At 55.5% G+C, this 25,663-nt stretch overlaps 1 long non-coding RNA gene and 1 pseudogene across 2 annotated transcripts; both read left to right on the top strand.

The window, feature by feature from the left end:
* Positions 1–1,899: 1,899 nt before the first annotated feature.
* On the top strand, positions 1,900–11,772 carry LOC133340069 (endothelin receptor type B-like; annotated as a pseudogene).
* Positions 11,773–22,424: 10,652 nt separating this feature from the next.
* LOC133340068 (uncharacterized) lies at positions 22,425–25,550 on the top strand. Of its 2 annotated transcripts, none has more exons than XR_009754823.1 (3): positions 22,425–22,553; positions 23,527–23,689; positions 25,430–25,550. It is a non-coding gene; the product is annotated as an uncharacterized LOC133340068 (long non-coding RNA). The 2 variants fall into 2 exon arrangements; XR_009754824.1 differs by having other exon boundaries at positions 25,461–25,534.
* Positions 25,551–25,663: the final 113 nt, after the last annotated feature.

Raw genomic sequence — 25,663 nt, 5'->3', positions numbered from 1 at the left:
ACGCACGTGCCACCCACCGTGACGTCCCAACCCGTGCGCTCGACCCGTGTTCTTGCAACAGGCGAGTTTTTCAGGCCCCACAGCGTACAGACGTTGCAATGCGGGCAACAAATCGTAATCGTCTATCTGTGTTCTTTCCCTTGTGATGATGGGACTTTGCAGGATGAACGTTGAGGTTTATACGGGGCACGGGGTGACCAATACGGTCTGAGTTGGCCGCCGTGTGGCGTGTGTGTCCCGGACCGTGGCGATGCTGCTGCTGCTGCTGTATATGTGGAGTGTGCGTCTCTCTCTGTGGCTATGAGATGTTGACTACCTCGCCTGGTCTACAGGAGGTCGTGGGTTCCATCCCAACCCTGGCGATGCCTGCTGCTGCTGTATATGTGGAGTCTGCGTCTCTCTGTGGCTAAGAGATGTTGACTACCTTGCCTGGTCTACAGGAGGTCGTGGGTTCCATCCCAACCCTGGCGATGCCTGCTGCTGCTTGTATATGTGGAGTCTGCGTCTCTCTGTGGCTAAGAGATGTTGACTACCTTGCCTGGTCTACAGGAGGTCATGGGTTCCATTCCAAACCCTGACGATGCCTGCTGCTGTATGTGGAGTCTGCGTCTCTTTCTCTGTGGCTAAGAGATGTTGACTACCTCACCTGGTCTACAGGTCATGGGTTCCATCCCGGACCCTGGCGATGCGCTGCTGCTGCTGCTGTATATGTGGAGTCTGTGCTCTCTCTGTAGTTATGAGATGTTGACTACCTCGCCTGGTCTACAGGAGGTCGTGGGTTCCATCCCAACCCTGCTGCTGCTCTGTATATGTGTCACCGGGTCCTCCGGGTTTTCCCCCTACATGTCGAGTTGACATCTGCACACGTTCAGATTGTTTGGCTGCTACTAGAAATGTTCACGTGATGATGATGGTTCTCCGTGTGTCTCTATGGATCTATACGAGTCCCTGGATGTCTGTGGGTCTGTGTGAGTCTCTCTGAGTATGGGTCTCTATGGGTGTCTATGGATCTCTGTGGGGTCTCTATGGGTGTCTATGGATCTCTGTGGGGTCTCTATGGGAGTGAGAAGGGGGAGGGGGAGTGAGAAGGGGAGGGGGGGAGAAGGGGGAGGGGGGGGGGAGAAGGGGAGGGGGCAGAATGGGGGGAGTTTGTTTGACGATGAAACACAACAAGCGAGGAATAGTTTCCAAACGTAGAACCAAAATCTATTTTATATTTTTCTGTTCTAATACGTCCGTTGTGATGTGTTTGTAAACAAAAACAAGCCAAACAAATACATTTGCGAATTTTTCATGTTTGAGATGACAGATACTTGGTTTACGGCGAGGATTGATGTTATCCTAGATGGGTTTGTTTATAACACGCTTTTATATTTAACAAATTCCGTCTGGAGTTGTGTCCTCTGAGCAGCCGCGCCGAGGGGCGGGGGGGGGCAGGAGGGGGGGAGGGGCGATGGGGGAAGGGGGGGCACGGGGGGCGGGGGGGGAAGGGGGGGCACGGGGGGGGAGGGGCAGGGGGGGAAGGGGGGGGGCACGGGGGGGGGGGGAGGGGCGGGGGGGGTGGCAGGAGGGGGAGGGGCGATGGGGAGGGGGGCACGGGGAGGGCATCTGGGACAGTGACATTTAATTAAAGCGTGGGGGGGGGGGGGTTGATTTAAAGTTTTCGTGACTGCAGGGATTCATCTTCTTGGTTCTTAGGTAAAGTCCCTTCTACGTGACTTCACCGAAAGAGCCAAGAAGATGAAAGCGTGGGGGGTTTTTAATATTTCTAAAAAAAAAATTGTTCACCCGGAAGCTGCACCAAGTGAACTTTGCCCGGGAGGATCAGCAGGAGGAGCACGTGGACACGAGTTCACACCCAGCGCGACCACACACACACACACCGCCACCTCGACCACGATGTCCCCCCTAGGAGGCTCACGTCCACCTTCTTGTGCCTCCCTGGCCACCCTGGTCGGCTTGGCCTCGGTACACGGCCAAGGAACCCCACCGTCACTTGCACCCTTAGAGCAGTCCCAGGGGACAGACGCCCAGACCATGACCAGTCCAGCGATGGCCTCGTCCTCTCCTCCTCCGTCTTCCCTCCTCCTTCTCGGCCTCCCCACCGGGACCCAGAGCTGGCGGGAGGCCGCCCCCGTGCCTGGCGCAGAGCGGCGTGGGCCGCGTCTTCAAGCGCGTCAACGCGGCCGTGGCGAGCGTCGTCTTCCTCGTGGGGAGCGTCGGCAACGCGGCGCTGCTGCTCGGTCTACGGGGACAAGTCGATGATGCGCGACGAGGCCAGCGTCCTCATCGCCAGCCTGCTCTCGGAGACCTCTTCTACATCGTCGTAGACATGCCCGTCAACGTGTACAAGGTGAGGAGGGGGAGGGGGGAGGACGCGCGCACGTGGTGCGGTATCAATAACAACTCGAGTTCTTAGTCACGTGCTGCTACCACGTGATGATTATGCAATTCGTGACAATATTGTCGGGTGTGAGAGGGGGGGTGACGGCAATAATAATGGCATTGAAGCCACCACGGGTTGCCTTACCCCAAACAAACAAGAATGTGGATCATTGTTTTTAATGAACATTGACACAACTCTCATTGACAGTCCTCTGTCAACCCACTTTGAGAAGGGTGTTGCCTGGATGAGGGCCCTCCCCATGCCGCGTCAGCCACGCGGCCTGCTTGACCACGCCTCGCCGTGCTGGCCAGGGACAGGTTGGGGCAGGACCAGTTCAGATGTCACTTGTCACTGATGTTGACCATCGCTGGGAATTGAACTCAACTCGCCGGTTCAATATTACTGTGCGGTAACCACTGCCGCCACTACTACCACTCCACCACGCACCTCGTGTGTGACTTGATAAGTAGCAAGCTTTAAAGCGTTGAATTATATAGACTGCTTCAACATTTCGTTTGCTTCCATATGGGTGATAAACAGATGGACAGAAAATCAGCAACAATTCCCTCTGATGTATCCAGAAAAGCCCCAAGGAGTTTCAAGACTCTGTAGAACGAGCATCCTGCTTGAGGATGTTTGGCCAATCTGTGTAGCTTCTGCACGTGATGGATTCCAGAGACCACTTTGTGGACTGCCCATCTCCAGGGCGCCTCGCAGCCCCAGTGGGTTGGGAGTTTGACGAATCTCTGCGTGATCCACCAATCCCGGCCTCCAGAGCACTGCCTCACAGGCGAACACCAGCGTGTCACCCCCCCCCCCCCCCCCAGCTACAGCATGCGACGGATGTACAACCATCGTAGAGGTCGCGTGTTTTATATTTGCGCGATCTAATCCCAAAAACAATCCCCTTATGGATAATATTGGTCGCCAAAGTCTACGTGTGTGTGTGTACCTGTTGTGTGTGTACCTGTGTACCTGTGTGTGTACCTGTGTGTGTGTACCTGTGTATGTGTACCTGTGCGTGTGTGTGTACCTGTGTGTGTACCTGTGTGTGCCTGTGTGTGTGTGTACCTGTGTGTACCTGTGTGTGTGTGTACCTGTGTGTGTACCTGTGTGTGTGTGTACCTGTGTGTGTGTACCTGTGTGTGTGTGTACCTGTGTGTGTGTGTACCTGTGTGTGTGTACCTGTGTGTGTGTGTGTACCTGTGTGTGTGTGTGTGTACCTGTGTGTGTGTGTACCTGTGTGTGTGTGTGTGTACCTGTGTGTGTGTACCTGTGTGTGTGTGTGTACCTGTGTGTGTGTACCTGTGTGTGTGTACCTGTGTGTGTACCTGTGTGTGTGTGTGTACCTGTGTGTGTGTACCTGTGTGTGTGTACCTGTGTGTGTGTACCTGTGTGTGTACCTGTGTGTGTGTACATGTGTGTGTGTACCTGTGTGTGTGTACCTGTGTGTGTGTGTACCTGTGTGTGTGTACCTGTGTGTGTGTACCTGTGTGTGTACCTGTGTGTGTGTGTACCTCTGTGTGTGTGTGTGTGTACCTGTGTGTGTGTGTACCTGTGTGTGTGTACAACACGCTCGCGTGTCTGCAGCCGATTAGCACGCTCGGCTATGTGTGGCGTGAAAGCGGTTTAACATACGTACGTACACTTGGATACTATATACACGTAACTATATATAGACTGTCATGGTTTTTTTTCACTTTGTTGTTCTAACGTTCTGACCCCGTGCCCCTACTGGACATCTGTGAAAAAGAGCTTCATAGCTCATCGGATTCCTCCTCCAGTGTCAATACATATTCAGACTTTGTTATACAAAGAGAATATTCGCAAAAAGTTAATTGGCTAATATCCAGTTGTTATTCACTAACTTAGGAATATTCTGGCCAAAGTAAAGTGTAAAAACTGTTGTTATATAACAAATAGAAATGCATAGATGAAACGACGATGCCTCAATTACAAAAAAGAAATGTTTTACCCAGTGGCGGCTCCTGCAAAATCTCTCAGGGGGGGCAAATGTCTGGATGATTGATAAGGATAAGGTCCACCCATGCAATGGATAAATTAACAGCTTAAGCATGTAAAGGCAACTTCACTTCTTTAATATTAATGAAAAATAAAGTGACTCTTACAATACATCTTGTTTGTTTCTATACTCACTATTAAAACAAACCACTCAAGTTTATTTTATTAAAGATTCCACTAGGTGGCCACAAATTATATTGTTGGATGAAACGTGCTTGCGTATGATGACGTAAGCACGTATGATGACGTTAGCACGTATGATGACGTAAGCACGTATGATGACGTAAGCACGTTAGTGCGAGCCCTCCCGGAAGCCATAGAGAATGCATTGCAGCGCCCGCCGTTCGAAAAAAAACATCTTTGAATGTAAGTCTATGGGGCCACTCGGGGCGATTCTCAGCCGGAGTGAAATCGCCCAAAAAGAGGCGGTACTCCACAGAACGTGACATGACGCTGATTGGACTATATCCAGAGGCTGCAGTGACGGCTAGCGTGACTCTGTGGTTGAATGACATTGGTGGTGCGTCGCCCAATCGCCCTAATGAAGAAACCGCCCCTGGTTTTACCCCATGATGGTGAAGTCAACAGCGGTGTTGCGATGAGCAGACTCGCCACTGTCATGGGAATGTGGAATTGGCGCGTTGTTTACGTGACAAACCTTACTGGCTGTGTCGGGTGGTGGAGGGTTAGGACACAACATTTCTACTTACGCGACCTAACACAAAAAACCTTTGTTGTGATCATTAACTCGATTGACTTTTACCCCCCCCCCAAAAAAAAGGCCTCTAAAAGTTCTGGAGACTTTTGTTGTTGAAGACGGAAGCTTGTGTTGCCTCCGAAACGTCGTGATTTCATTTATTTTTATTTTCTTTTTCACCTACGTGACTTTACCGAAAAACACCAAAGAGCATGGACCCTTGCAGTCACGAAAACTTCAAATCTAGAACTGTTGTTGTGTTGTTGATTCTAGATTTGAAGCTTTCGTGACTGGCTGTGACGGTCCCACCTGATGACGGAGACTTGTGTTGCCTCCGAAACGTCGTGATTTTATTGTTTTATTTTTATTAATTTTTATTTCATTTTTTGCCTACATGGTGACTTTACCGAAAGAACTAAGAGTATAGTTGTTGTTGATGTTTGGGAGGACCCCAATTCATTTCCTCAATTCATTTCCAGAGAAAACCTGCGGGGTGCGTGCGGTGCGTTCTTATCTTCTCAGCTGCACGCCGAGAGCTGGCCATTCGGTGCCACCGTGTGCAAGACGGTGCCCTTCGTGCAGAAGGCCTCTCTGGGCATCAGCGCGCTGAGCCTGTGCGTGCTCAGCGGAGACAGGTGAGGAGAGACCCGGCCGCTCGCTGTTCCCGTTCACGGCTCAAATCTCGGAAGCGCTCAAAGCGCTTGTTGGCGTGAACTTTGTCTGGAGAGGCGTGTTCCTGAAGACATCGTGCTCACCGCGGAGAACTGTCACGACACGATTCCCAACGTCTTGTCTCTTCTCACAATTCAAGTTCCTAGACTCAACCCACCCGCGCCTGCAACATGGCTTCATCCCAGAGGTCGCAATAGCCACACTCCCTCCCGCATGGCCTTGTGGGAGCCTCGGTTACCGATAAAGTAATTTTATTTTAGTTGTTCTTCCAATTCCGTTCCGATGACGTACGTGTGCATGACATACGTGTGCATGACATACGTGTACGGAATCAGAAGAAAAATGTAAATGGGTTAACTACCTCGCCTGGTATACAGGAAGTCGTGGGTTTGATCTCGACCCTGACGCCTGCTGCTGCTGTATATTTCCAGTTTGCATATTCTCCCCGTGGTCGTGTGTATTTTTTCTCCGAGTCCTCTGGTTTTTCCCTCCAAATTAAGACAAAAAACATGCGTTTGATTATAAATGCTATTTGGCTGCTGCTCTAAATGTCCCCACGTGATCAGCTACTTCGTTGAGCTGTCGTTTGTGGCCAGGTCGTATACAGCTGAGTGGGCCTTGCCTGGTAACATACAAATAGAATAGGAACAGTCGTAGTACATCTCCAGAGTTTACATTCCTCCTCCTCCCTCCCTCCTCCCTTCTGCTCCTTCTGTTATAAGCAGCAGGCTACAACAGTATTTTAGATAATTAAGTGACGGTGTCATTCCTTGGGTGTCACCCAGAACCTCATTTCTCACTGAATATTGTCCGACTTCCTGGTAGACTGTTGTAGATGGCACCAGCGCCGTCTAGCAGCCACAGACATAGCGATCTGTATGATGGATGTGGTGAGCCGCTGTGCGTACACATTGTTTCAGGTTGCCAAACCGGACGGACGCGGCCGAAACTAATCCCCGCTTCCCAAACATGCGGCACGTGTCAACGTGTTGATCCAGCTCGCTCCTGCGAGCGAGACCCGTCCCGCTCACTCGCGAGTTCTCGCCTCGACAAACCAACCAGCACCAACTTGGCCGCCCCCCTCTGCTTCAGGACCCGAAGCGATCGCCCGTTTCCCGCTCACGGCCAACACCGGTGACGATTATTTGAACCGGTCCTGGGCCTTCCCTAGGTAGACTCGGCCTCAAATGAGGACGTGGTGCGGTGTGTAAACATCGCCACCGGCGAGACAACAGCCTGTTACAGGCTACACGGGTGGGGGGGGGGTCATTGCCTTTATCTTTGGTGGCTGTGCAGGTGTAGTCGGTGTAGTAGGTTTATTAAACGGTTCACTCAGCACAGGCCAATGTATACAACACTCGCAGGGGTATCGTCCCCTTCACCCGTCTAACAGGGAGATCCCACAATCTATGTCACAGCTAGCCTACTCCCAGGTCCTCCACTCGAGAGCTAGGGGAGGCTAGTGATCCAGCTCTGGCCAAGCTGGGATCACGGCACCCTGAGTCACCAGACCGGCCACTTCACCCGTCTAACAGGGAGCTCCCACTGTCTCTAACCCGGCTAGCCTACTCCCAGGTCCTCCACTACAGGGCTAGGGGAGGCTAGCTGATCCAGCTCTGGCCAAGCTGGGATCACGGCACCCTGAGTCCCCAGACCGGCTCTTACAAGAACATCGGCTCTGGGCTCTGGGGGCCACGCCACTGGCTTGCCCTGGTTGCTCCTTAGAAGCACGGCGAGCCAGGGGAGTCCCAGGGCCTATCTAGCCGGTCTTCTCTCTTCTCTGGTTTAAGCTAAACACTGAACCCCGAGCCCACCGGCTCACCGCCTTATATAGCAACTCCCCCCCAAGGGGTGGTGCCGTGGGGGATCACAGCGCCATTACAGCCCCCCAGGGCTAACCGATGCGGACGTGGATGTAAGCATCTTTCCGCGTGCAGGCACAAGCACCCCCGGTGTGTTTGTTCGCCCTCCCGTGACCCCTCTACGCAGGTACCGTGCGGTCGCGCACTGGGACCGCCTCCAGTGCGTGGGCCTCTCCCTGCTCACGGCGCTTAAAGTCCTGGCCATCTGGACGCTGTCGCTGGTGCTGGCGGTGCCCGAGCTCCTGGCCTTCGACACGCTGTCCTGGGAATACCGCAACCGGACGCTCGACACGTGCATGGTCATCCCGCAGACGAGCTTCGTGGAGGTGCGACACGGCGCGTCAAGAACGTGGCAACCACCGGCGTCGCCGTAACCGGGGGGGGGGGGGCGGGGTGGTTTCGCAAACTCCGGTCGGCACAAACGGGGATGTGAATCGTCACCGAATGTTTTTTGTCCGGGTTGCTGTACTCGTACCCGGCCGCACCAGGGTCGCAAATGGGTACCCGTACCCGTATCCAGTCGTACCCGTACCCAGCCGGGTATGGGTAGGGTACGGGTATCGGGTACCCGATTGCGACCTCTGGGATGAAGCCACGTTGCAGGCTCGGGTGGGTTGATTCTAGGAACTTGAATTGTGAGAAGAGACAAGACGTTGGGAAATGAGTAACAAACGGTTACTCACCAGTGACTCACGGCCTACCCGTACCCGGCCGCACCAGGGTACGGGTAGTCGGGTATCGGGTACCCGATTGCGACCTCTGACACACAGTCTGTCTTTCAGTCACTCACAGAGACAGGCAGCTAATTAGATACTCCACCAACCCTGTGCTCGGCTATCCCACGAGGAGATTTGTCGCCCCGCCTGACTCTGACGAAACCTCTTGTCTGGGCCCTCGCAGTTTTACGCCAAAGCCAAGGACTGGTGGCTGTTCGGCTTCTACTTCTGCATGCCGCTGGCCTGCGCGGCGGTCTTCTACACGCTCACGACCGTCGAGATGCTTGGGATGAAGAAGCGAAACCTTGGCAGCGCCATCGACGAGCACCTCAAGCAGGTGTCGAACCTCGGGCCTCCCTACGGTACCGCCGGCCCCATCGGCTAGAGGACGAACGGCTCCCCGTGGTTGTGCGGTACGTAACCGATTTGCGGTGGCGGGCAGGAGGGGGGAGGGGTCCGTGACGTTCGCTCTCCGACTTTGTCACGAACGATTCGTGAAACTGCGAGATGTGATTCGACGGATGTTTGCGTGTGTTTGCGTGTGTGTGTATGTGCGTGTGTGTGTGCGTGTGTGTGTGCGTGGTATGTGCGTGTGTGTGTACGTGTGTGTGTGCGTGTGTGTGTGTGTGTACGTGTTGTGTGCGTGCGTGTGTGTGTGGTGTGTGTGTGTGTGTGCGTGCGTGTGTGTGTGCGTACGTGTGTGTGCTGGTGTGTGTGTGTACGTGCGTGTGTGCGTGCGTGTGTGTGTGTGTGCGTGTGTGTGTACGTGTGTGTGTGCGTGCGCGTGTGTGCGTGCGTGTGTGTACACACAGCAACGGGAGGCAGGCAAGGCGGTGTTCTGCCTGGCGGTGGTGTTTGCGCTGTGCTGGCTGCCGCTGCATCTCAGCCGCATCCTCAAGAGAACCGTCTACGACGAGATGGACCCCAACCGCTGCGAGCTGCTCAGGTGGGGGGGGCACCCCCGAACCGTCCCCCCCCCCCCCCCCTCTCCCTCTCTACTCGTGCCCCCCTCGTCCCATGGGAGAATGAAGAGTCAATTGTATCGTCTTCGCGTGAATCAGAGGTCGCAAACGGGTTTTGATTCCTTACCCGTACCCGTACCCGGCCGCACCAGGGTCGCAAACGGGTACCCGTACCCGTACCCTACCCGTACCCTACCCGTACCCGTACCCTACCCAGACCCTACCCGTACCCAGACCCTACCCGTACCCTACCCGTACCTTACCTGTACCCTACCCGTACCCTACCCGTACCCTACCCGTACCCTACCCGTACCCGGCCGGGTACGGGTAGGGTACGGGTATCGGGTACCCGATTGCGACCTCTGGGATGAAGCCACGTTGCAGGCGCGGGTGGGTTGATTCTAGGAACTTGAATTATGAGAAGAGACAAGTCGTTGGGAAATGAGTGACACACGGTGACTCACCAGTGACTCACGGTCTACCCGTACCCGTACCCGGCCGCACCAGGGTCGCAAACGGGTACCCGTACCCGGCGGGTACGGGTAGGGTATCGGGTAGGGTAGGGTACGGGTATCGGGTAGGTTGCGACCTCTGGCGTGAATATCGCAGCAGCAGCAGCAGTGATAATACCAATCGCAACCACCACGCCCTGCGCGTGGAACTTCTTTGGCACCGTACGTAGCCGAGCGCGCTCACCGCAGGTGCGGGGGAAGGACGACGAACTGAACGCGAAGTGTTCTTTGCGAAGAGGCGTCGTTCTCAATATACTTTGCAAACGACGCCCTTGGCAATAGAATACACTCAGCGAGTGTCAAGAGTGGGGTTTGTTTTAGGAGCGTCCTGCTCTGTCATGTTTCACCAATGCCAATGCCCCCCACCCCCCCCACTCCATCCAGCCCCGCGTTTCCTCCAGGGCGTTGTTGTGAACGTCCGACGCACCCGCTACACCCCCCCCCCCCCCCGGTGGCTTGCTTCTCACACGGCCCCCTTAACGCGAACAACGGCACGTGGCCGGTGAACGAGCGCAGCTGGATCGCGTCACGGATCGTGTCACGGATCGTGTCATGCGAGCGGCGTGGTAAACGAGGGGGGGTGGATGGGACCCCCCACAAAACATCGCAGCTCAACAGCGTGGGGAGGCGGGGGGGGGGCGTCTCGCCGGACCGAGGACACTTTGCACTCATTAGCGTGTTTGCTGTTGCGACGTTCTGTCGCGCCCCTACGGGACAGCTGCGGGGAGAGAGCTTCGTAGCTCATCGGATTCCTCCTCCAAGTCCAAATCAATATTGAGATTCTGATCCGATGCGATCACGCTTCACCGGCGTGTCGTTGTCACGCCGCTCGGAGCGTGGCGTGTTCGTCGCGGTTGGGCTACGGCTGGGTTCTGTGCGTGGCCCCGATGCAATGTGAAGGTCTCCTGGCTCCTGATTCACAACGGGTGTGTCCTCTGCCGCCATCACCACCACCGCCCCCTGCAGCTTCCTGCTCGTGCTGAATTACATCGGCATGAACCTGGCGACCCTCAACTCGTGCGTCAACCCCGTCGCCCTCTACGTCGTCAGCGCAAAGTTCAGGAACCGCTTCAAGGTGCGTTTGGTGGCGTCGGCCACGTTTCTGTCGTCACGTTTAGATCATGGGGGGGGGTGCTTCTCAATCGCCGGCGCTCGGGAACCACGACAACAACAACAACATCAACAACAACAACAATCACCGCTGGTGCACAGGTCTGACGATCGCGTCGCACGTTCGCGTGACGAATTCCAACTGATACGGGTCTCGTGAATTGATGCGTATCTACTACGTGTTTGTATGCAAGTATGTATGTTTGCATGTGTGTACGTGAGTGGGTGTGTGTTAAGGGGAGCGGTGGTGTAGCGGTTAGTGTTAACCAGAGGTGCGGGGTAAGGACAACAAACTAAGCACAAAAAGCAGTTCTAAAGAAATGAGTTTGTCAACGTGGATAATTTAAAAGTGCGTAGCTCCAGTGGCTTCCTATTATCGGAAGAGCGTTGCAGACGGCCGCAGAAGCGCGTCTGAAAGCGCCGCGCGATGCGGTGATCCCCACCGCCGCCTGTGTTCGATGGCGAGCAGTCAGAAGCCACCGCTGCCGCTGCTGCTGCTGCCGCCGCTGCTGCTGCTGCTGCTGTGAGGATGATGAGCGGAGTTGGCGCGATGGGTTGACGCTCACTTGACGAGATCGGCGAAGGTGTCGCGGTTCATGTGTGGCGAGCGCTTTGCGTGCGGCGAGAGCGAATTTGACGTCGCTCGTCGCAGTGCCGACCCTCCTCGCTCCAACTCTCTCTCCTCCTCCTCGTCGTCGCCGCCGTGCACAGTCCTGCCTGTGCTGCTGCTGGGCGACAAGCAGACGGCGCTCCAGCAGAAGGCCGTGGCGGCGCCGGGCAGCCCGCTCGGCCGCAGCAACTCCCGCTCCAGCAACAGGTTCATCGTCACTTGAGCTGAGCTGGCCCCCCCCCCCCCCCGCGGGATGTGGATGGAGGGGAGGTGGGAGAAGAGTTGCCGGGGGGGGGTGGGGAACGGGGGCCGAAGTGAACTAGACAGCCGTGGCCACGTGGGCCAGGCGACCGGCTTGGCTGGAGGACGGTGAAAGCAAACGACGCGAGCGGCTTAGCGAGGCAATCGCGGTCGGTCGCGTGACGTGCGCTTGCACGGCTTGGTGCGACAGACAGCCAGAGAGAGGGAGCAGAGATGATGGGGGAGGTGTTTAAGCACTCGCTCGAGCGGAACGAGCGCGTGCCGCCATCTCGCCAGCTGGGCTGCTTCTCCACGGCCTGGGGGGTCCCCCCTCGCTCGCTCACCCCCCTCCCTGTCTCCACCCCCCACCCCCCACCCCCCACCCGGGTCTCTCTTGCTTAGACGTCGACGTCGCAGCAACACGGCAGGGGGAGCGCTCGCTCGCCAACTGTTGATGCGACTTCATTTTATTTGTTGGCCTCCTTGATGCTTTCACTTGTCCAACTTTGGCTGTCCCTTGGCACGATCAAGCGCAGCGTACGGACGTTGACAGGATGTCGCTGGCTGGGTTCTGGCCGGCGCCGGTCTCTTTTGCAAAGTAGTCGAAAGAGCCGAAGAACCGGGGTAATGTTGCAGTGGTGGGACTTTACTTCCGTTAGCTACGTACATACAGTTGCAATCATACGTGTGTGTCACGTTTTTGTCATATAGCATCAATGGGCAGAGTTGCTTTCAAGAGGCACACAAAAAATATTGTACGTTCAAATAAACAACGTCTACGCAACATGTCTGTGAATACATGTAAATAGACATTTACTGATGGATGCGCCTGTGTGTGTGTGTTCAAACATGCCGCACACGTACACGTGGAGCAACAGCGGTGTTTTTAAATCCTTTATATTAAGTTCGCGTGCTTGCGTGCTTGCTTGCTTGCTTACGACCGTGCAAACCTTTCGGTCGTTTTTAACCCACTTCCCGTGATCCAATCGAGCTAACATTTTGCACACAGACTCGTTGTGCGTGACAATTAATGTTCGTGAAATTTTTTTTCCAAAATTTTACACTGTTTAGGGAAAACAAATTAAATATTTAATTACCAATTGCTTAATACTGGCAGACAATCAGCTGACCCATAGGTGGCAGCCATCTCAAGCCAGAGGACGAGAGGACTCTAGCCGCCACGCATATAAAGGATTTATAGTGAAAACGTTTTTTAGGGTTAATTTTTTTAATATCGAGGTGTCGAGAGAGGGCCACACATGTGAAGGCTTACGCAGCGAGAAAGAGCGAAAGCATCGGGGTTAAGAAGAGAAGAGTGACAGAGTTAGAGAGATCGTGCAGGGGAGGAAGGGAAAACGACGTAGAACAAGAGACGGAAGAAGACAGAACAAAAGAGCTCATTCTCATGAGAGCAGATGAACAGATTATCTTAATAAGTATAACCCGTAAAAACAAAGTTTTTCACTCTAAATCCTTTATATGCGTGGCGGCTCGAGTCCTCTCGTCCTCTGGCTTGAGATGGCTGCCACCTATGGGTCAGAGATGATTGTCTGCCACCATTAAGCAATTGGTAATTAAATATTTAAAAGAAATTGCCTAAACAGTGTAAAAATGTAAAAAAAAAAATTCACGAAAATTGTCACGCACAACGAGTCTGTGTGCAAAATGTCAGCTCTATTGGATCACGGGAAGTGTGTTAAAAAACGACCGAAAGAGTTGCACGGTCGTAAGCAAGCAAGCAAGCGAACTTAATATAAAGGATTTAAAAAAGAGCTTATTCTCATGAGAGCAGATGAACAGATTATCTTAATAAGAAAGCAGTGGTTGTGTGTGTGCTGTGCGTGGTGGTGGTGGTGGGTGGTGGTTCCCCAGCTGTCCGCGTGAAAGCGAGAGAGATGAGGAGGGAGAGGGAGGGAGATGGGGCCACGGGACAGACAGACGGGCAGGTGGGGAAGCTTTCCGAGGGTCGATAAGTCACGTGACCTGACGGCTGGACGGGCTGTCACGTGACCCTCAAGCAAGAAACTCAGGTTCAGGCCTGTCCCTAATGTACACTTGCAATTACAAACATCAACACACACAACAACAACAACAACCGCCATTCGCCACTAAGGGGCGGAGACGTCACCACGACGCTTGTGCCAGGCCAAGTGCACCTTGAGGCCACGTGAAGTGTCGAGCGCCCGCTGGCAGGAGGTCACGGGGCAGACCCAGCAGGTGCCACGGGTCGACTGACTGAGACGAGTGGCTGATGCACCATCTGTGCCCCCTACTGTGCCAACTTGCTGTGCTTTAGCCACCCGGCGCTCCGCTCGTTGTGAGCGTCGCTCCTCCGCCCTCCGTTGTTGTTGGAGGGCGACTGCCTCCAACTGCCCAGTAGCGTCCTTCACGAGCCTCCTCACACTGAGGCCGATCTTGACACCGCTGGTACCCAGTCATCGGCAAGTCCACTCAGCTCCACCGTCCTCCTGTACCACATCACTCATGCCTCTTCTCTAGCCCATGCCGCGCCCGTCTAGCCCCCTCGATCGTCCGAACAAAAGACTGTTTAGGCATGCGGTGGCTGGCATGCGGGCTACATGACCCAGCCAACGCAGCCTTGCCTGCCGGAGGAGCTCACTGATGGGAACTTGCCCAGATCTTTCAAGGGACCTGTGAGCTCCTCACACAATCCAGGCCTGGTTAAACCCAGGATGGATCGTAGGCAGGCCAGCCTAAATGTTTTCCAACCGGCGGATGATGCTCCACCTAGGGGGTCCACGTTCGCAAGCGGTAGAGAAGGGAGGGAATGACCGTGGCTGAGAGACCTGAAGCTTCGTGCGGAGCGACAGACCAGTGTAGCTTCCACACAGCGTTACAAACCGATGAAAAGATATGCCGCTCGACTGATTCGGAGTGAGACCTCTGCTGATAAACTGGAGCCGGTCATAAGCACGCGCCCAGGTATGGGAAACTCTCCACTCTCTCCACAACTGCCCCATCACCAATGGGAGTTGTGGGGGTGGAGTGTCCGATGGTACAAATTACCCAGGCAGTGTTCTTCGTTTTGGTGGGGCTGATGGTAAGGCCCCACTCTTAGTGGCAGCTCCAGTCTCAGCAGCAGCGTCTCCAACTCCCTTCTGAATGAGCAGCTATTACCCAAATCATCGGCATACATAACATGGTTGACCAATAGGGAGCCATCCCTTGATCGACCCGGGCGTCGATCAGCCTCCCATTATATCTGTACCAAATGGAAATTCCCCCGGTACAGCTATGGAAGGCTTTCACGAACTACGCGGTCAAAATAGATGTTAAATAAGTGGGAGCCAGAAGGGACATCCCTGTCGCACCCCAAGGTGTACAGGGAAAGGCTCCGACTCCCGGCCACGTAGTTTTACCCGGGGCCCTCTCACCATCATGAAGGTCCTTAATGATCGTCAGCAGAGGGTCAGGGACCTCCGAAAGCACGAAGAACAACCCAGAGCCCAGTCTACTGATGGTATCATAGGCCTTGAACCAGTTCATAAAGCAGAGATGTAGGTCTTGTTGGAATTCCCCTACACCTCTGATGTAGCAACGGACAGTGAAAATAGTGGCATCTTGTGCAGGATCCGCACTTTCCTGAAACCGCATTGGGGCTCCGCAAGCCTCTCCTCAGCGTGCCTAGCACAGTAACTTCCTTGCCAGGACCTTACCCGGCACACTGAGGCGTGAGATGCCCCCTGTAGTTGTTACAGTCGGTACGGTCCCCCTTCTTAAAGAGGGGGACCACCAGGGCATCTTCCCAGTCCCTGCGGAACCCGTCCAGTGGTCCAGGACTGTTGTTATGATGTCATATAGGGCAGTCTGTGCACAAACGCCACCCTCCCTCAAGCATTTCGCTTGGGAGATCATCTTCTGCCCGGATTGCCTTCCTGGTCTCAGACTCCGGATCGCCCTCAGTACTTCCTCAACAGCTGGCACCTCAGCCAGCCACTCACAGGGGGTGACCTCTTCCAATATTTGAGGCACCGCAGCCTCAGCAGGGTTATCACCACTTTGTGCCATGATGTTTTCCTGGCTGAGAGAATTTCCCTCCCCCAGGACCTCACAGAAATGCTCAGCAAATCTGCAAACCTGTTCCTGGGGGTCGGAGATTGGATCACCGTTTTTTCCTCTAATGATGGTAATAGGTGTGGCGCTGCAGGTTACTTTTTTGATGGAGGTTAAATAGTGATTTGTGATCACGGGCCACTGAGGCAGACTCCATCTCCTCAGCAACCCGCGACCACCACCCATCCTTACAGCGCCTTACGGCTCTCCGAACTCCGAGCGAAGGCTGCGGTAAACCTCCTCATTCTCTGACGTGGATGCTGTAGGCGATGAGAGTGGGCCTGACGCTTTTTCCAATTAACCTGAACACCTCCTCTGTCAGCCAGGGTTTCTGGGGAGGTCTGGACCGCGTACCCAAAGCAGCCATTGCAGCTGCATGAGTCACAGTCTTAAACCCTCGCCCATTTCCCCTCGACATCAGGTGGAGTGGGGGACGATGCCAACCCCAGCTGCAAGCGATGATGAAATTCTCGCTTGCAACTTTCATCAGCTAACTGAGACCAGGCCACTTTTGGTTGGAATGGGATCCTGGGTGTACACCCACCACCAGGAGTGGAAGAAAGGCAGGCGCATCTTACAGATGACTAGTCGATGGTCAGAGGACAGATCAGCTCCACGGTAGGTCCTGGTGTCAAGGACATGGGTTCGCATCCGCTGGTCCGTCACTATGTAGTCCAGCAGATGTTCTTGCTTGGACCCGGCATGTATCCATGATGTTGTGTGGATGCGCCGATGCCGGAAGAGCGTGTTGGTAATTACAAGCCCATGGGCTGCACAAAAATCTAGCAGCCTCCTACCGTTATTATTGAGCTGATCTGGCCCATGCCTTCCAATCACTCCAGACCAGGTACCAGCATCATGACCAACTCGGGCATTGAAGTCACCCAACAAGATGACTCTGTCCCGAGTGGCCACTTTAGCCAGCACCTGTGACAGGAGGTCATAGAAAGCAGTCTGACTCATCGGCTTTGCCTGCATCCCTCCACGGATGTTCGTCTTCGGTGGGGCATAAGTAACCACGACCACCACTCCTCGCCTCTGGTTGATGGGAAGGCGAGCCCAAAGTATCCTGGGGCTTACAGCTTCCCACACCTCACCGCCACGCTCCCACGCCCCCTTCATTCTTTTGTTCAGAAGAAGAGCCACACCCTGTTGTTTGGCAGTCTCCTGCCCCGAGTAGAGGACTGTCCACCCCTCATGGTGGCAGGAGCCAGAACCGGTCCACCGGACCTCCTGAATGCCACAGAGATCCAGGCGGTACCGGTCCAGCTCCCGACAGAGGAGTGGCAGCCTCTCCTCCGCAGTGAGCGTTCGAACATTCCACGTGGCCATCCGCAATGGTTTTTGTTGTTTCTGGAGGAGCCCCGAGGGTGAAAATTCAATCTCCTGGCATCCGCCAAATGGGGTTTGGCCAGGAGACGTCATAAAAGCCTGACCCCCCGGGGCCTCCGGCACAAGCTTAATTTGTTACAGGTTTATGTTTAATTCGTGGTTTAGGTGGTGGTTAATTGAAGGTGGAGGGGTTACCAGCCCCTCACACCCGTCCAGAGCCCCCGTTTACGCCACTGTGGTGGTCACAGACGCCATGAGGGGAGAGGCCAATGGGCATTGGACTTCACCCCCACAGGCAACTGCCCACAGGCCAGTGTTGCCCGTCCGGCACCGCGAGGAGGTAGGGCGGTTGTTTTGCCGGACCTTAACCCACCACCACATGGACACACACCCACGATAGTCTATTTCCATGTTATCTCAACGTAAATCGATTCCAATAGCTTAATCAACTATAAATCGATTCCCATGTTATCCCAATAGAAATCGACTCTATAAATCCACTACAAGAATCGATTCCTAATGTTATCCCATTAAGAATCGACGCAAGTGGAGTTAATCGAACCGGGAATCGAATTTCTCTGCACCACGTGACTTGAGAAACTGAAACACGTGGGTCCCAGGTGGGTGTCATGGCGGTGCGAGAACTCTTCTCGAGACTTGGCCTACTCTTCCTCTCCCTCCTCGTCACGTGCACACGCGGTGAGCACAGCCAGAGGTGGTCGATACATCGGGTACCAGGTTGTGGTGGACGTGGGGAGCGGTGGTGCAGTGGTTAGCGCACTGTGTGTGTGTGGGGAGTGGTGGCACAGTGGTTAGCGCACTGTGTGTGGGGGGAGCGGTGGTGCAGTGGTTAGCGCACTGTGTGTGTGTGTGGGGAGTGGTGGTACAGTGGTTAGCGCACTGTGTGTGTGGGGGGAGTGGTGGTACAGTGGTTAGCGCACTGTGTGTGGGGGTGGGAGTGGTGGTGCAGTGGTTAGCGCACTGTGTGTGTGTGTGGGGAGCGGTGGTGCAGTGGTTAGCGCACTGTGTGTGTGGGGGGAGCGGTGGTGCAGTGGTTAGCGCACTGTGTGTGTGGTGGGGAGTAGTGGTACAGTGGTTAGCGCAGTGTGTGTGTGTGGGAGCGGTGGTGCAGTGGTTAGCGCAGTGTGTGTGTGAGTGGGGAGTGGTGGTGCAGTGGTTAGCGCACTTTGTGTGGGGAGTGGTGGTGCAGTGGTTAGCGCACTGTGTGTGTGAGTGGGGAGTGGTGGTGGTGCAGTGGTTAGCGCACTTTGTGTGGGGAGTGGTGGTGCAGTGGTTAGCGCACTGTGTGTGTGTGGGGAGCGGTGGGGCAGTGGTTAGCACACTGTGTGTGTGGGGGGGGAGCGGTGGTGCAGTGGTTAGCGCACTGTGTGTGTGTGGGGAGCGGTGGTGCAGTGGTTAGCGCACTTTGTGTGTGTGTGTGGGGAGCGGTGGTGCAGTGGTTAGTGCACTTTGTGTGTGTGTGGGAGTGGTGGTGCAGTGGTTAGCGCACTGTTTGTGTTGTGGGGAGTGGTGGTGCAGTGGTTAGCGCAGTGTGGGGAGCGGTGGTGCAGTGGTTAGCACACTGTGTGGGGAGCGGTGGTGCAGTGGTTAGCACACTGTGTGTGTGTGTGTGGGGAGCGGTGGTGCAGTGGTTAGCGCACTGTGTGTGTGTGGGGAGCGGTGGTGCAGTGGTTAGCGCACTGTGTGTGTGTGAGTGGGGAGCGGTGGTGCAGTGGTTAGTGCACTTTGTGTGTGTGGGGAGTGGTGGTGCAGTGGTTAGCGCACTGTGTGTGAGTGGGGAGTGGTGGTGCAGTGGTTAGCGCAGTGTGGGGAGCGGTGGTGCAGTGGTTAGCACAGTGTGTGGGGAGCGGTGGTGCAGTGGTTAGCACACTGTGTGTGTGTGTGTGGGGAGCGGTGGTGCAGTGGTTAGCGCACTGTGTGTGTGTGGGGAGCGGTGGTGCAGTGGTTAGCGCACTGTGTGTGTGAGTGGGGAGCGGTGGTGCAGTGGTTAGCGCACTGTGTGTGTGTGGAGTGGTGGTGCAGTGGTTAGCGCACTGTGTGTGTGTGTGGGGGGGAGCGGTGGTGCAGTGGTTAGCGCACTGTGTGGGGGTGGGAGTGGTGGTGCAGTGGTTAGCGCACTGTGTGTGTGTGAGTGGGGAGCGGTGGTGCAGTGGTTAGCGCACTGTGTGTGTGTGTGGAGTGGTGGTGCAGTGGTTAGCGCACTGTGTGTGTGTGGGGAGCGGTGGTGCAGTGGTTAGCGCACTGTGTGTGTGGGGAGCGGTGGTGCAGTGGTTAGCGCACTGTGTGTGTGAGTGGTGGTGCAGTGGTTAGCGCACTGTGTGTGTGTTGGGAGCAGTGGTGCAGTGGTTAGTGCTCTGTATGTGTGTGTGTGGGGAGCGGTGGTGCAGTGGTTAGCGCACTGTATGTGTGTGTGGGGGAGTGGTGGTGCAGTGGTTAGCGCACTGTGGTGTGAGTGGTGGTGCAGTGGTTAGCGCACTGTGTGTGTGTGTGTGTTGGGAGCGGTGGTGCAGTGGTTAGCGCACTGTATGTGTGTGTGTGGGGAGCGGTGGTGCAGTGGTTAGCACACTGTATGTGTGTGTGTGGGGAGTGGTGGTGCAGTGGTTAGCGCACTGTGTGTGGGGAGTGGTGGGGCAGTGGTTAGCGCAGTGTGGGGAGCGGTGGTGCAGTGGTTAGCGCACACCGAGTGCCGTTTTCCCATCTCCCCAGCTGCGACTCCCCCTCTGAATGTCCGCGTGGAGTCTCGCGACCTGCTGACGCAACTCCGCTGGGACCACGACGCTGAAGTGGACGTCGCCACCAGCAGCAGCTCAAAGCTCCTGGACGTTACCTACAGGGTGGACAGCAAACTGTGAGATGCTCGCTCACTCATCCACTCGCTCACTCACTCACTCACCCACTCGCTCACCCACTCACCCACTCGCTCCACCCCCACTCACTCATCCACTCGCTCAACCACTCACTCAACCACCCATCCACTCACCCACCCACCCACTCACCCACCCACTCACTCACTCACCCACCCACTCACTCACTCACCCACCCACTCACTCACCCACCCACCCACTCACCCACCCACCCACCCACCCACTCACTCACTCACTCACCCACCCACCCACCCACTCACACCCACCCACCACTCACTCACCACCCACCCACTCACCCACCCACCCACTCACCCACCCACCCACCCACTCACTCACCCACCCACTCACTCACTCACCACCCACCCACCCACTCACCCACTCACCCACCCACTCCTCACCACCACCTCCTCCTCCCCGTGTCTCTGTCTGTGCAGCTATGCACGAGCCCACTGGCGGACCGTCTGCGCTGCCACCACAGAGACACGGTGCGATGTCTCCTCAGCGCTGCGACATCCTGGCGACCGCTATCAACTTCGCGTCAGATCCACCGTCTTATCACCACCAACACCACCATCACCACCATCACCACCATCATCACCACCACCATCACCACCATCATCGTCACCCTGGGTCGTGGTTGAGGTGTTACCCTTGAAGACAAGTGAGTGGCATTGTCTATGTCTCTGTGTGTGTCTCTGTGTCTGTGTGTGAGTGTCTCACTCTCTGTGTCTCTGTGTGAGTTTCTCTGTGTGAGTGTCTCTGTGTGTGAGTGTCTCTGTGTGTGAGTGTCTCTGTGTGTGTCTCTGTGTCTGTGTGTGAGTGTCTCACTCTCTGTGTCTCTGTGGAGTTTCTCTGTGTGAGTTTATCTGTGTGAGTGTCTCTGTGTGTGAGTGTCTCTGTGTGTGAGTGTCTCTGTGTGTGTCTCTGTGTCTGTGTGTGAGTATCTCACTCTCTGTGTCTGTGTGTGTCTTTGTGATCTGTGTGAGTGTCTGTGTGAGTGTCTCTGTGTGTGAGTGTCTCTGTGTGTGTGTCTCTGTGTCTGTGTGTGAGTGTCTCACTCTCTGTGTCTCTGTGTGAGTTTCTCTGTGTGAGTGTCTCTGTGTGTGAGTGTCTCTGTGTGTGAGTGTCTCTGTGTGTGTCTCTGTGTCTGTGTGTGAGTGTCTCACTCTCTGTGTCTCTGTGTGAGTTTCTCTGTGTGAGTGTCTCTGTGTGTGAGTGTCTCTGTGTGTGAGTGTCTCTGTGTGTGTCTCTGTGTCTGTGTGTGAGTGTCTCACTCTCTGTGTCTCTGTGTGAGTTTATCTGTGTGAGTGTCTCTGTGTGTGAGTGTCTCTGTGTGTGAGTGTCTCTGTGTGTGTCTCTGTGTCTGTGTGTGAGTGTCTCACTCTCTGTGTCTCTGTGTGAGTTTCTCTGTGTGAGTGTCTCTGTGTGTGAGTGTCTCTGTGTGCGTGTGTGTCTCTGTGTGTGTGTCTCTGTGTGTGTGTCTCTGTGTGTGTGTGTCTGTGTGTGAGTGTCTCTGTGTGTCTCTGTCTGTGTGTCTCTGTGTGTCTCTGTGTGTGTGTCTCTGTGTGTGAGTGTCTCTTTGTGTGAGTGTCTCTGTGTGTGTCTGTGTGTGTGTCTGTGTGAGTGTGTCTCTCTGTGTGTGTGTCTGTGTGTGAGTGTCTCTCTGTGTGTGTGTCTGTGTGTGAGTGTCTCTTTGTGTGTGTGTCTGTGTGGTGTCTCTGTGTGTGTCTCTTTGTGTGAGTGTCTTTGTGTGTCTGTGTGTGTGTCTGTGTGAGTGTGTCTCTCTGTGTGTGAGTGTCTCTTTGTGTGAGTGTCTCTGTGTGTGTCCCTGTGTGTGTCTGTGTGTGTCTCTGTGTGTGTGTATGTGTGTTTTGTGTGAGTGTCTCTGTGTGTGTCTCTGTGTGTCTCTGTGTGTGAGTGTCTGTGTGTGTGTTGTGTGTGTGTCTCTGTGTGTGTGTGTCTGTGTGTGAGTGTCTCTGTGTGTGTGTCTGTGTGTGAGTGTCTCTGTGTGTGTGTGTGTCTGTGTGTGTGTCTGTGGTGTGTCTGTGTGTGTGTCTGTGTGTGTCTGTGTGTCTGTGTGTGTCTCAGCCGTGCTGAGTGCTCCGACTGTCACCTTGATGCTCCACAAGGATGCGACGCTGGAGGAGGGTGGTGAGGAGGGTGGTGAGGAGGGTGGTGAGGAGGGTGGTGAGGAGGGTGGTGAGGAGGGTGGTGACGAGGGTGGTGACGAGGAGGAGGAGTGTGGTAGTGAGCGTGAGGACTACAAACATGACGACAAGATGGCTACGAGAATGACGACGACGATGACGGTGATGGCGGCGATGACGGTGATGGCGGTGGCGACGAGGGAGAGCGGTGGGAGCTGTCCGTGCGGGTCTCCATGAGGAGCGAGTGGAAGAGGAGGATGGCGCAGAGTGACGTGCTGTACCATCTACAAGCCGAGGTCTCCACAAGGAGGGGTGTGACTAGCACGGTGAGAGTGGGTGGGTGGGTGGTGGGTGGGGGGTGGGTGAGGGGTGTGTGGGTGGGTGAGTGGGTGGGTGGGTGGGTGGGTGAGTGGGTGGGTGGGTGGGTGAGTGGGTGGGTGGGTGAGTGGGTGGGTGAGTGGGTGGGTGAGTGGGTGTGTGGGTGGGTGAGGGGTGTGGGGTGGGTGTGTGGTGAGGGGTGGGTGGGTGAGTGGGTGGGTGGGTGAGTGGGTGGGTGGGTGAGTGGGTGGGTGAGTGGGTGTGTGGGTGGGTGAGTGGGTGAGTGGGTGTGTGGGTAGGTGAGTGGGTGGGTGGGTGGTGTGTGTGTGGTGGGTGGGTGAGTGGGTGGGGGGTGGGTGGGTGGGTGAGTGGGTGGGTGGGTGGGTGAGTGGGTGGGTGGGTGGGGAGTGGGTGGGTGAGTGGGGGTGGGTGAGGGGTGAGGGGGTGAGTGGGTGTGTGGGGGTGGGGAGTGGGTGGGTGAGTGGGTGGGTGTGTGGGGTGGGTGGGTGGGTGAGTGGGTGGGTGGATGAGTGGGTGGGTTGGTGAGTGGGTGGGTGAGTGAGTGGGTGAGTGGGTGGATGAGTGAGTGGGTGGGTGGTGGGTGGGGGGTGAGTGGGTGAGTGGGTGGGTTGGTGAGTGGGTGGGTGGGTGGGTGGGTTGGTGAGTGGGTGGGTGGGGGGGTGAGTGAGTGGGTGGGTGGGTGGTGAGTGGGTGGGGCGGGTGGGTGGGAGAGTGAGTGGGTGAGTGGGTGGGTGGTGATGCTACTATACTGATGGACGATGCTATTGCTGCTGCTGCTACTGAATGTCCAGAAATGGTTGAGTTCTGTCAGCTTCCACTTCCATGCTGAACTGGATGGATGGGTTTTGCGAGTTGAGATGATTTAGAAACGCGCTCAGTCTATCTTTGCCGTGTGGCCAGACCACCAACGTGTCATCCACGTAACCCGGCACACTGAGACCATCTGCTTGCTCCTGCCAGGAGCGCTTTGTGGGATGTCGCTACCGCCACGCGCTGCCTCAGCCTGCAGGCGCTGCTGAGTACTGCGTCCGCGTGAGAGTCGCGGCTCGCTACCCGCGGTGGAAGACAGGGGAGTGGTCTCCACTGTCGTGTGTCTCCGTCCCTCCACCACACAGCGCCGTGGGTGAGTGGGTGGGTGGGTGAGTGGGTGGGTGGGTGAGTGGGTGAGTGAGTGGGATGGTGAGTGAGTGGGTGGGTGGGTGAGTGAGTGGGTGGTGAGTTAGTTGGTGGGTGAGAGAGTGGGTGAATGAGTGGGTGAGTGAGTGAGTGGGTTGGTGGGTGAGTGAGTTGGTGGGTGGGTGGGTGAATGAGTGAGTGAGTGGGTGGGTGAGTGGTGGGTGAGTAGGTGGGTGGGTGGTGGGTGGGTGAGTGAGTGAGTGAGTGGGTGGGTGAGTGGGTGAGTGGGTGGGTGGGTGGGTGAGTGAGTGGGTGAGTGAGTGGGGGGTGAGCGAGTGATTTGGTAAGTAGTTGAGTGAGTGGGTGGGTTAGTGGGTGGGTGAGTAGTTGACTGAGTGGGTGGTTGAGTGAGTGGGTGCGTGAGTGAGTGGGTGGGTGAGTAGGTGGGGGGTGAGTGAGTGGGTGGGTGAGTGGGTGGGTGAGTGGGTGGGTGAGCGAGTGATTTGGTAAGTAGTTGAGTGAGTGGGTGGTTTAGTGGGTGGGTGAGTAGTTGACTGAGTGGGTGGTTGAGTGAGTTGGTGCGTGAGTGATTGAGTGGGTGAGTGGGTGGGTGGGTGAGTGAGTGGGGGGTGAGGGGTGGGTGGGTGAGTGGGTGGTGAGCGAGTGATTTGGTAAGTAGTTGAGTGATTGAGTGGGTGAGTGGGTGGGTGAGTGGCGCACCCATTTAGCCCTCTCTATCCGGCTGAACAAAAGCTGTTCAGACATGCGGTGGCTGGGCATGCAGGCTACATGGCCCAGCCAACGCAGCCTTGCCTGCCGGAGGAGCTCACCAATGGGACTTTGCCCAGATCTTTCTGGGATTTGTGAGCTCCTCACACAATCCAGCCTGCAGGTTAAACCCAGGATGGATCGTAGACAGGCCAGCCTAAATGTTTCTAACCGGCGAATATGTTCCATTAGGGGGGTCCACTTTTCGCATGCGTAGAGAAGGGAGGGAATGACCGTGGCCGAGAAGACCTGAAGATTCGTGCGGAGTGACAAACCAGGTAGCTTCCACACAGTATTATGTAACCGATGAAAAGGTAATGCCGCTCGACTGATTCGGAGTGAGACCTCAGCCAGTCATGAGCACACTGCCCAGGTATGGGAAACTCCACTCTCTCCACAACTCCTCAATCACCAATTGGGAGTTGTGGGGGTGGAGTGTCCAATGGTACAAAATACCCAGGCAGGTGCTTAGTTTTGGTGGGGCTGATGGTAAGGCCCCACCTCTTAGTGGCACGCTCCAGTCTCAGCAGCAGCGTCTCCAACTCTTCTGAATGAGCAGCTATTACCAAATCATCAGCATACGCAACATGGTTGAGCGATAGGGAGCCATCCCTTGACCGCACCCGGGCATCGATCAGCCTCCCATTGTATCTGTAACAGATGGAAATTCCTCTGGTACAGCTATTGAAGGCTTCACGAACTATGTGGTTAAAATAAATGTTAAATAATGTGGGAGCCAGAGGACATCCCTGTCGCACCCCAAGGTGTACAGGGAAAGGCTCTGACTCCCGGCCACGTAGTTTTATCCGGGCCCGCTCACCATCATGAAGGTCCTTAATGATCGTGAGCAGAGGGTCAGGGACTCCGAAAGCACGAAAAACTGCCAGAGCCCAGTCCTACTGATGGTATCATAGGCCTTGACCAGGTCAATAAAGCAGAGATGTAGGTCTTGTTGGAATTCCCTACACCTCTGCTGTAGCAGACGGACAGAAAATATGGCATCTGTGCAGGACCGCCCTTTCCTGAAACCGCATTGGGGCTCCGCAAGCCTCTCCTCAGCGTGCCTGGCAAGGCGGTGTTGAACAACAACACACAGACAGGTACACACAGACACACACAGACACACACAGACAAATATCCCCGTGTAGCCTTAACAGACTGTTGGGGCAAGTGCTGTTAGCGAGCACCTATGAAGGTCAGAACTTTACACGAG

The sequence above is a fragment of the Lethenteron reissneri genome, unplaced genomic scaffold (genome assembly GCF_015708825.2).
Source record: "Lethenteron reissneri isolate LAM-NWPU_2019-01 unplaced genomic scaffold, ASM1570882v1 scaffold_687, whole genome shotgun sequence".
In the NCBI taxonomy this organism is placed as follows: Eukaryota; Metazoa; Chordata; class Hyperoartia; order Petromyzontiformes; family Petromyzontidae; genus Lethenteron; species Lethenteron reissneri.
This window is presented reverse-complemented; position numbering and strand designations above follow the sequence as displayed.